Source organism: Octopus sinensis, unplaced genomic scaffold (assembly GCF_006345805.1).
Source record: "Octopus sinensis unplaced genomic scaffold, ASM634580v1 Contig13050, whole genome shotgun sequence".
In the NCBI taxonomy this organism is placed as follows: Eukaryota; Metazoa; Mollusca; class Cephalopoda; order Octopoda; family Octopodidae; genus Octopus; species Octopus sinensis.
Window position 1 is genome coordinate 87815 of NW_021832837.1, and position 10484 is coordinate 98298.

Sequence of the window (10484 nt, forward strand, 5' to 3'; positions counted from 1 at the left end):
GTTTTCCACCAAAAAATCAATTTCTGATAATTAAATTCCTACAAATATAATTTTTTGTCAAAATGAGAGAGTCTTTAGCTAATTTAGTAAATTATTAAATGATAAGAATGAATGAATGAATGAATGAATTTTTATTAACGGAAAAGCCGAAAAAAGAGGGAGAAAGTTAATGAGACAACGTATGCCTCTTCTTCGTTGATAAGAATGAGTCGCGGTCTAATTAAAAGATTTATAATTTAATCCCATCAATGTCATAATTGCACATTTCAAGGTCACGTCAGGTATCACGCGGCCCATAGGTATCGCGCAGCCCATGTCACATAATATTATATAAGTCTTTGGTTGGTTGTTTTAGGTTCATAACAGGTTATTACTTTTAGCTGTTTTTTTAATTATTTTAAAACTAAAATAAAAAATAATTTATTGACGTTCGATAATTTCTCGAAAAATAGTAACGAAATTGAATTTTATGAAGCCGAAATAATAAAATAGAAATTAATACTGAAAGTACCCATATTTCAGTTTGAGAACGCTTCAGTATAATTTGCAAGCTTATTAATTGTCAATTGCGTTGTCGGATATAGACTAAACAATAATAGTATATAATACCTGATCTGGCATTACTCCGACTTTGCTATAAAAAATAATTTATAAAAATTAATTAAAATTTATATCGTTGATCGTATTCAGTTCTTTATTGTCTAAATATTTCAACTGTTGCATTATATCCATAAAATAATAAATACGATAAGCGTATTTTAAAATACTGTTCACCAAATAAAAAGTAAAGCAATTCACTAAAATTAAAAATAAATTTACAATAAAAATCAACCAAAAAATTCAATAATATATAATTTTTTAATAATGTTTAAATTTAATTATTCATTCTTAAGGTTAAACATATCCATAATTGGTGATTTCATTAATCAATTTGAAGCACGTTTTGGGGTACATTTACACCCCTCGACAAAAAATTTGGTTATTTAATCTTTCCTGCTTTTTTTCATTTAAAAACGAATAAATTCATACTTTAAGATCCTTTAGATCTTCTAAAATAATATTTATTTTGTATTTATAATTAAAATAGATTTAAATTTTAATATTGCAAGAAATTTAAAGCATGTCGGCAATTAGGTTAGTGACATAAAAATTGGTTATAAAATTTTAACCGTCAAATTATGCTAGTATTTAGAGATTGATCTTAATAAAAAATATTTTTAGATATAATACTCTCGATTCGTTTATGAAAGGGAAAATAATTGCGCTATACGACTTAAATATGTCATATATTAAAATTTCTAAAGAAACCGGTGTTCCATATTCAACAGTCGTAAATTTTATCAAGAAATACAATAAAACTGGATCATATGACCGCCAACATGGTTCTGGAAGACTATCAATTTTGAATAATGTGCAAATTAATCATTTGGTACGCACATCAGAGGAAAATTCATCTTTAACTGCTTCTGAACTCTCTAATGAAATATAAAAGTTTTCTGGAACACGTGTCTCGTCTCGAACCATAATACGAAATTTAAATAAAAATGGAATTTTCGGAAGAATTGCAAAGAAAAAACCACTTCTAACAAAAAAACACATGGTTTCCAGATTCAAAAAATTTCTTTAAATTTCAGACCATTATTTTGGATCAATAATCTTTCCTGATGAATGTATTTTTTAATTATTAACGACCCAAAAAAGAAAAATTGTGTATAGAAAAAATTTTAAATAAATAAATCCTAAAATATTACTCCAACTGTCAAATTTGAAAAAGGTAAATTGTGATGTAATAAAAAATTAGGGAAAATCATGGTGTGGGGTTGTTTTTCCTATCATGGGGTAGGCGATTTGGTATTTATAGACAAGACGCTTAATGCTGCAAAATATCAATCTATTTTGACAATAATTTGCCATATTCTGCACAAAAAATGAGGATTGTTGACTATATTTTTCACCCCAGCCATCCCATCAAAATGATTATTCAATATTTTTGCGAAAAACATATTAAAAAATTAGAATGGCCTTCGCAATCTCCGGATTTAAATCCGATAAAGCATTTGTGGGCTTATATGAAGGTTCAAATTAGGCAAAGAAAAAATGAGAACATTCAGGCACTGAAGGAAAATCTATTAGATATTTGGAATTCTATTCCATCAAAAACACTTGAAAAATTAGTTGAGTCAATGAAAAAAAGGTGTTGGGAGATCTATTCGGCAAAAGGAGGTTATTCTACATATTAATCTCACAATAACCAAATTTTATGCCAATGAAAGTCGTTGTTTTTTCCAAATTTCTTAGACAAAATTTCAAAATTTAAATAATTAAATTAATTTTTATCAATTTTATCAGATTTTAAAATATATCTGAAGAAAAAATTAAATCATTCTTTGTATGAATGAAGTAAGTTGAAGATTCACCAATATTTATGTCGAGGGGTGTATATAAATTTAATTTTTAGAATTTTAAAGAATTCCTTCCTTTAATGAAAATATTCGCAACTCCATTCAGCGTGGAAATTAAGGATGCGCCTACAAAGTTTCAGCTAGAACTCATTAATTTACAACATGATATAGAACTGGCGGCATTGTTCAAAAATGCGTCCATTATTAATTTTTTAGAATTAATTCCTCAAGACAAATTCAAAAATATAACACACAATGCATATATGAATCTACATATTTATGCGAATCAATATTTAGTAAAATGGAAAGCGGCCCGCGAAGCTAATCTTAATTATCGATTTTGCCCTTGAGCTAAAAAGGTTGAGAACCCCTGATTTAAAAAAACTAAAAAATTTTTCTTTTCTTTCGAAACTTATTGATTTAAGTTGTCAAAATAAATTTTATAATATAATATGCAGATACAGTAAAGTCTCTCATATCCATCAAAAATGAGACCTCTAAATATGTCGTGGTTATTAGAAAAGGGCGGATAACAGAATCCATTAAAAAATTTAAAGCAAAAATAATTTTTTTAATCATAGTTTTTTGTCTTTCTTGACGAACTTCTTTATTTTACTTAAACCAATAACCCAATTGACGTCAAAATTTTTAGATTGATTAAAAAAATCTTTGATCATTTTTAAAACTTGATAACATTCTTTCTTAGTAACAATTTCTAGCCTATCAACATGTTCATATTCTTGTGAATATCGGAATTTTTCCATTTAAAATATATTTTTTATGGTGGTACTCAGACTTTACTGTACATCGTTTTGAAAATACTCAAATAAGACAAACTAATATTGAAAGAAAGGCACTAGACCAGTGATGGCAAACTCATTTTGTCTTGAAAGTCGCATTTATAATAATTTTACATCAAGGAAAAAATATTAGCGATATTACACAGATAGCCAAACAACTCTCTCACCTGTGTGCGTTTCGAAATCATTATACTGATCTCCTTGAATAGTGCCTTTGCCATATATAATGTAATTCGATTTCTTTCAATCTTGGGTAGAGAACAGGCATGTTCGGCGAAGGCAAGAGAAATTTAGAAAACATGTCGGAACAAATCATAGACGAAAAACCTGCCTACGCAGAAAGGGAATGTAGTCATCCTATCTAAGCATTCCTCCTGACCCCAACGGCAAAGACAGCAGAGAACCCTCTGGACAATATTGTTCAGGGAATTAAAGTTTTGTTTATTATTTTATAAAATTAATAATTTAATGATCAAGTTTTTTTATTGTTTATTTAATATTTTAATTATAAATTAATAATAGTACCTATAATTTAATAAATATTTAAATTAAATCACCACAAAGTTAGTCATGATGGTAAATATTAACTGTTTAATTCAAATTAGAAGAAAATTGGCCATCATTCACTTAAAAACTGTATTTCCTTCACAAGATACCTCTCTTCACCTTCCACCAACTTGTATTGGAACGACAGAAAAATACCAAATGAGCCGGTTTTTCTCTACTTTAATAACTAATTAAAGAAATTCGAAAAAGTACTCATCGCCAACAGAGGGGAAATTGCCTGCCGAGTCATTGAAACACTTAGAAGACAAGGAATAAAGAGCGTGGCTGTCTACAGTGCAGCAGACTCAGCAGCAGTAAACAATAAAAAAATAAAAATGTCAGAAACACGTTCAAATGGCGGACGAAGCTATTTTTATAGGCCCATCTCCGGTCAATGAAAGTTACCTTGTATTTGATAAGATTATATCTGCCTGTAAAACCACAGGGGCGGATGGAGTTTGTTATTATTTTGAATTAAATTAGGTCCATCCTGGTTATGGACTATTATCAGAAAATATGGAATTTTGTAAGGCACTAGTGGAGGCAGGGATAACTTTTATTGGCCCCAACACAAATGCGATTAAAGCAATGGGGGATAAGATTGAGAGCAAGCGGGTGGCTGCAGAAGCTAAAGTCAATTGTATTCCTGGATATATGGGACCAGTTTCAAGTGAAGAACACGCAGTTGAGATTTCACGTCAAATCGGTTAGTCACGCCACCTCGCCTCACATCATGCCACTTGATTTAAATTATTTAATCTCCTCTTAATTATATTTTATTATTTATAAATAAATAAACATATATATATTTCAGGCTACCCCGTAATGATAAAGGCGTCAGCAGGAGGAGGTGGGAAAGGAATGAGGGTGGCCTGGAATGATGAGGAGGCTCGGTATAAGCACTCCTAGTCATATTTTTAGGGAGAATTATAAACTATGCAAGCAAGAGGCAGGCTCAATTTTTCTGGATGACAGACTGCTTATTGAGAAGTATATTACTTCCCAACGACACATTGAAGTTCAAGTCTGTCAAAGCCATAAATATCTCAGATTATAGGGGACAATTACGGAAATATAGTCCACCTTAATGAAAGGGAATGTTCAATTCAAAGAAGAAACCAAAAAGTGATAGAAGAAGCTCCCAGTCCATTTTTAGACCCCAAAACTAGACAACAAATGGGAGAACAGGCAATTGCCTTAGCAAAGGCAGTTGGTTATACCAATGCAGGTAATTTGAAATAAAACATTTTAGGAACATGCGAATTCCTTGTGGACAAAGATCGAAACTTTTACTTTTTGGAGATGAATACTCGTCTTCAAGTAGAACATCCGATAACTGAGTGTATAACAGGAATTGACATTGTCCATCAAATGCTTAGAGTAGCTAAAGGTATGACATACTCTTCAACCTAGGGAATAAATTACTCCATAAACAACAAGATATTCCTATCAAAGGCTGGGCTATTGAATCGAGGGTTTACGCAGAGGATCCCTACAAGTCTTTTGGTACTCCCTCAGTTGGTCGCCTGCATAAATATAGAGAGCCTGATATTCAAAATGTCCGCTTGTTATAATCAGTTTTAGATCCGTTGTGACAGTGGCATTAGAGAAGGGTCGGAAATATCCGTATTTTATGACGCAATGATATCCAAGGTGAGTTTTTTAGTAATTTCTAGTTAATATCGTATGGTGATACAAGAGACGAGGCAATAGAGACCATGACCAAGGCACTCGATCGTTATGTAATATGTGGTTACATTAAATATGGAAATTGTTTAGGAGTTACTCATAATTTGTCACTTTTGAGTGATATTATGGGAGAGCGTAGGTTTATTGAGAGGGATATTAGTACGGCTTATTTAGACGAAGTATATCCTGAGGGATTCAAAGGTGGTCGGAGTTTTGATGACTGTGGTAGGGAGGGATATTACTGAGAATGAGTTCCTGTCTATTATGGCTGTAGCATCCACTTTGAAATTCCAGTCCTTGTTTGAACTTTATACCGGTCCTGATAGACCTGCCTGTTTAAGATTTTCTCTGAATACAAATGGGAGCATTAGCCACGAGATATCGGTAAATATGAATGAAGGATCCTATCTGGTTATTGTCACCGTGGAGATATAGTTTAAGGTTACTATTGATGGAAGAACTTTTACGGTTGATTGTAAAATGAGTCGTGCAGACGTATTGATGGAGGCAGTTGTTGATGGGAAAAGCGAGTTCTATCAACTACTGGCATTGGAGGCTGGAGGAGATATAGAATTACAATATAAGGGAACAAAGGTGAAATCCACAATTCATAAGAACAGATTAAAATGGAAATAGTTGAGGATCGATTTAAAGAGTATTCTAAATATATGAAGGAGCGGCCAATGGAAGCAGTAAGTAAATCAGTTGCTTGTCCTATGCCTGGTTTATTAAAAAGTGTGTCGGTGAATATTGGCCAACTGGTAAGGAGGGTGATAGTTATGGTTATTAGGTCAACCAAGGAATGGAAGTTTGTGTTGTTGAATCAATGAAAATGCAGAATAGTTTGAAGGCTTCTTGTGAAGGGAAGGTTGTTAAAGATTAATTAATCTGAATAGGTTAAGAAAATATTCTTTAAATCTGGGGATACACTTAGTGAAGATGATGTTATTGTCGAGATTGAGTAGTCATTATTTATTTAGGCCTTTTCTTAATTTTTTTGTCTAATAAGTTTTCAAATTGTGTCGTGAATAAAAAAGGAGAGATTTAGAACAGCAAATTGGTTTTTAGAGTTAAATAGAAGAAGGCTATATGAATTTAAAAGAAAACAAACAATCGTTGACTATATAAAAGTAATGAGCTTGATTATAGAAAAAATAACTGATTTGCAATTTGGAATCTAGAAAAAGCAAGCTATACAAATATTCAGGTCCAAACTTAAATATCATTAGTCGGAATTTAAAAGAATATATTCGAATTATATTTCCTAAAAACTAGATATCCAGTGTGACAGGACATGACTTTAAAATTTTCTCTGCATAAAAAACGAGAAAATAGATTAGAGTATATACGCTAGACTTTTTATGGGCGTGACTCAGCTCATAAAAAACAATTCGTGAATCCTCGTAAAATTTCAGGTCTGCAATACTACAAGCTACCAACAAAATATATGAACAGGAAACTATCCACTATATTGACGCATCAGTCATAGAAAATCAATGGTATTTAGAAAATTTTGAATAAAGGGAATCGGGTAAAGGAAAAGAAGAAAAATGACAAATAAGTAGTCCTCGACTTTTAGAATAATCAAGTGGGATTAAATTTTTATTTTTTATCAACTAATAATTAGGATTTATAAATTTCTCAAATTTTTTGTATGCTAGCTTTTGCAATTTTCGAACCTGAATATTGAATAAGGAAAAAACAGCCAGGATCGAAGAGAATCCAGCGGCCTTGACAGCGAAAAACACAACATTATTCAGTAAAGACGTTGACGGCTGTTCGGTGAAGAATAAATTGGGATCATTAATAGGCAGGGTAAAATTAATGGTGACATTACATAAAAATTTCTTTGATTTATTTAAAAATAATGATTAAAACGAATTTCAACGTCCGTTAGAGATATTCTGAGCACAGATTACGCTTGTATCTGAAGCAAAAATAATCCCTCCAAGATAAGGTTGTCGAACTTTTAGGATTCCAAGACAAACTTATAAAATGCAACTTAACACGGTGAAATATTCATAAATATCACTTTAATCACGGCACAAGGTTATGACAACATCCAAAAAGGAAGAATATAAAATTTCAGGATGGTTTAACGAAACAAGATCAAAAAATTTATTTGTGCAAAAAGTATTGAAGTTACTTTCTTAATTTAATGTCTCAGGACACGAAGCGAACAATGTAAATCATGTGAAAACAAAGAAATACCAAACTCTCTTGGTCCACCATCTTTTTCCCTTTGACGCATTAGTTATATCCTCTGAGATAAAAAAAACTATTAAGAATTCTTACATTTCAGTAGTCTTAATTATCAACTGAGTGGGTTTTGAGCTTCTCGGCTGTTCTAATTCTAAATTTCCTGCGCAATTTGAAGTGCAAGAATTTAACAATTTTTTTGTTTTTTCTGCGATAAAAATTATTGAGAATTTCCCGACATTAGTTCAGAAGAACTGAGGAACTTTCTTATAATTGTCAAACACAATTTAAAAAACGAAGACGTCAAGTATCTAATGAAGAAAGTTGATATTGACGGAAATGGCTACGTTGACTATGAGGGTTATGTGATTTGTGTATCATTCAGAGTAAATATAGATAATCTCCCACACAGAATGTATAAGTGACTAGTTTTTATTTAATTCTAATTTATTTCACACGATTAAGCAAACCGATCGACATCAAAAATTAAACCTGCCCTGCTTTATATCACTCAATTCTTTGTTGACCTGATTCAAAATACTGCCAAGTCCAGAAAAGATATCCCAAGAGCAAACACGCGGTCTTACTGAAGACAGAAATATTGTGGAATTTTCTTATGACTTTGATGAGTATGGGGAAGTCTTGTTGGTGGAAATGGTGAAGCAGATTTACTTCAACCCTTCCTTTCCTGCTATTGTCTCAAATAATGCTACTTTATTTATTTTTAGTCAAAATTTTTATTTTTTATTTGCTCATTTACACTTTATTCTAATGAGGCAGTTGATATATCTAATACAATGAGTATAAAAATGATAATATATAATTAGAGAAACCAAACATTTAGCAAAGATTTGCTCTATCTGGATTATGAACCTGATTTGAAAAGGCTAGTATTGTTTGAAAATTACTAGAAGCATCAAAATTTGTGGCTAAACGAGCACACTCAACACTTCATATTGATTAAAATTTGATGTCATTTTTGGAATTTTGTAAATACGATAATTCAATAGAAATTTGTGTCATCAATGAATATTTAAAGTAGAATGACGAAATAATATTACTGTTTTTATTCACCACTTTGACAAAATTATTTATTAAATTTTCTATGAGGATTTGTAACATAAACGTTGGAATTTGTGATATTTTCATATCTTTGTTACCTTTCGTAACAGAAAAAGTTTATTCATAATTAAAGTGCTGTAGATAGAAAGGCTCAGTCGTGAGAGGTCATCGGTGACCGAGTAGAGAGGGCCGGGAATGCTAATGCTGTCTAAGTATCAGAAGTTGAATATATGATGGTATCTCACGCAAAGTTTGGGCCGCGATGTCCCCCTCAATCCTCGAGCCAGCCGGCTTCGATCGCGGTGATGACTAGAAAAAGACGGATTGACAAACTTTGCATTCCGAGAAAGCCGATCACTCGTGTAGAACGCTACTTTCCCGGACACCTTTTTGAGGTCAAACCTAACATCATTGATAACGCAGATGTAGTTTATGAAAGTTATCAAATACCGACTCTCTCTGAAGATAACTTTTTGACCACATCGCAAATCGTATGAAATCTAACCACGAAATCTAACTACGGCCTTTATACACAAAATCGGGAGAAAAATTGCATCCTGACCACGTATATCAGAGGGAAATCAGTTTTTATTGTCTTCAACAAAATAGACGATCGTCTTTTTTGAAAATATTGTTAATTCATTTTTTGATTATTGAACAGAACATAGTCTACGGAAAGGACATTTGTTTTTAGAGAAAGGTCATAAGAGTTAACGAACTTTATAAGAGAGCAATTCTAATTTAGGAATTTTCGGATAAAATGTATTCTGTGACCGTTAATGTGAAGATATTGTAGATAATAAAAGTATCACCAAAAAATATTTTACAATATTTTTCTCGCAAGAAATACGTTAGTTGCTGTCGAAACCCTGGGATCGATTGGGAAGGAGTCGTTGTGCATCCTCAAGTATATTGGACGTTTCAAGACCTTGAGAACACACAATCCTCTGGAGACGAGATGGCTCCTCCAGAACGTGTCCCAAGCAATAGTGAGGGGAAACAGGATCGCCATCAGTTCTTCTTATTGACCTTGGTTTAACTATATTATTTTAATTTGTTTTATTTTTTGGTGAAATAGAAATTTCATATAAAAATAGGTTTTCAATTTTCAAATATCATTTATCAATTAATTTTATTCTAAATTCTACTGATTCTATAAAAATAAATTTTTAGGAAAAGATCATGATTTTAAATTCCTGAATTTACACACACTGGTTTCTGCAAATAATTAATAGGTTTTCATATATTTAAACTCGTATTTGGAGCTTTTTAGTTTATCCAAACCAGCCTCATAAATGGGATAGATTAAATCATATAAATTTTTTAAGAATTTTTATCGTTTTTTTAAATACTCGTTTAAAATTTGAGGAGCGAAAGATTCTCAAGTACGGCCACCTCTCCAACTTGCTGTTCTTTACTCCAATTGCCGTGGAGTCCTCCGGGATCTTCGGCCCCAAGACACTCCGCTTCCTTCGCTCGCTCGGTCGACGGATTCCAAGGACTAGCCACGATCCAAGAGAGTATTCTTGGCTCCTGGTACGTCTGTCGATTGCTGTGATCCGAGGGAACGGCTTCGCCATTCGCGAGTCTCGTGAGGCCTTTAATTAGCTTTCGTTATTAATAGAAAGTTCGTGTCATAAATGTTTATCAATTTTAAAATACGAAAACGAGACGCTATATATTTGATCCCGTAAAAGTATGAAATATGATTTAAGCTTTAAAAATGATATAATATTATTCTCAAGACGAATTTTTATGCAACTCGTAAATAATTTTTTTTGTGAAA

The 10484-nt window shown here is 32.0% G+C and overlaps 1 pseudogene; it reads left to right on the plus strand.

The window, feature by feature from the left end:
• Positions 1–4684: 4684 nt before the first annotated feature.
• On the plus strand, positions 4685–5322 carry LOC118761402 (annotated as a pseudogene).
• The last annotated feature ends 5162 nt before the right edge of the window (positions 5323–10484 follow it).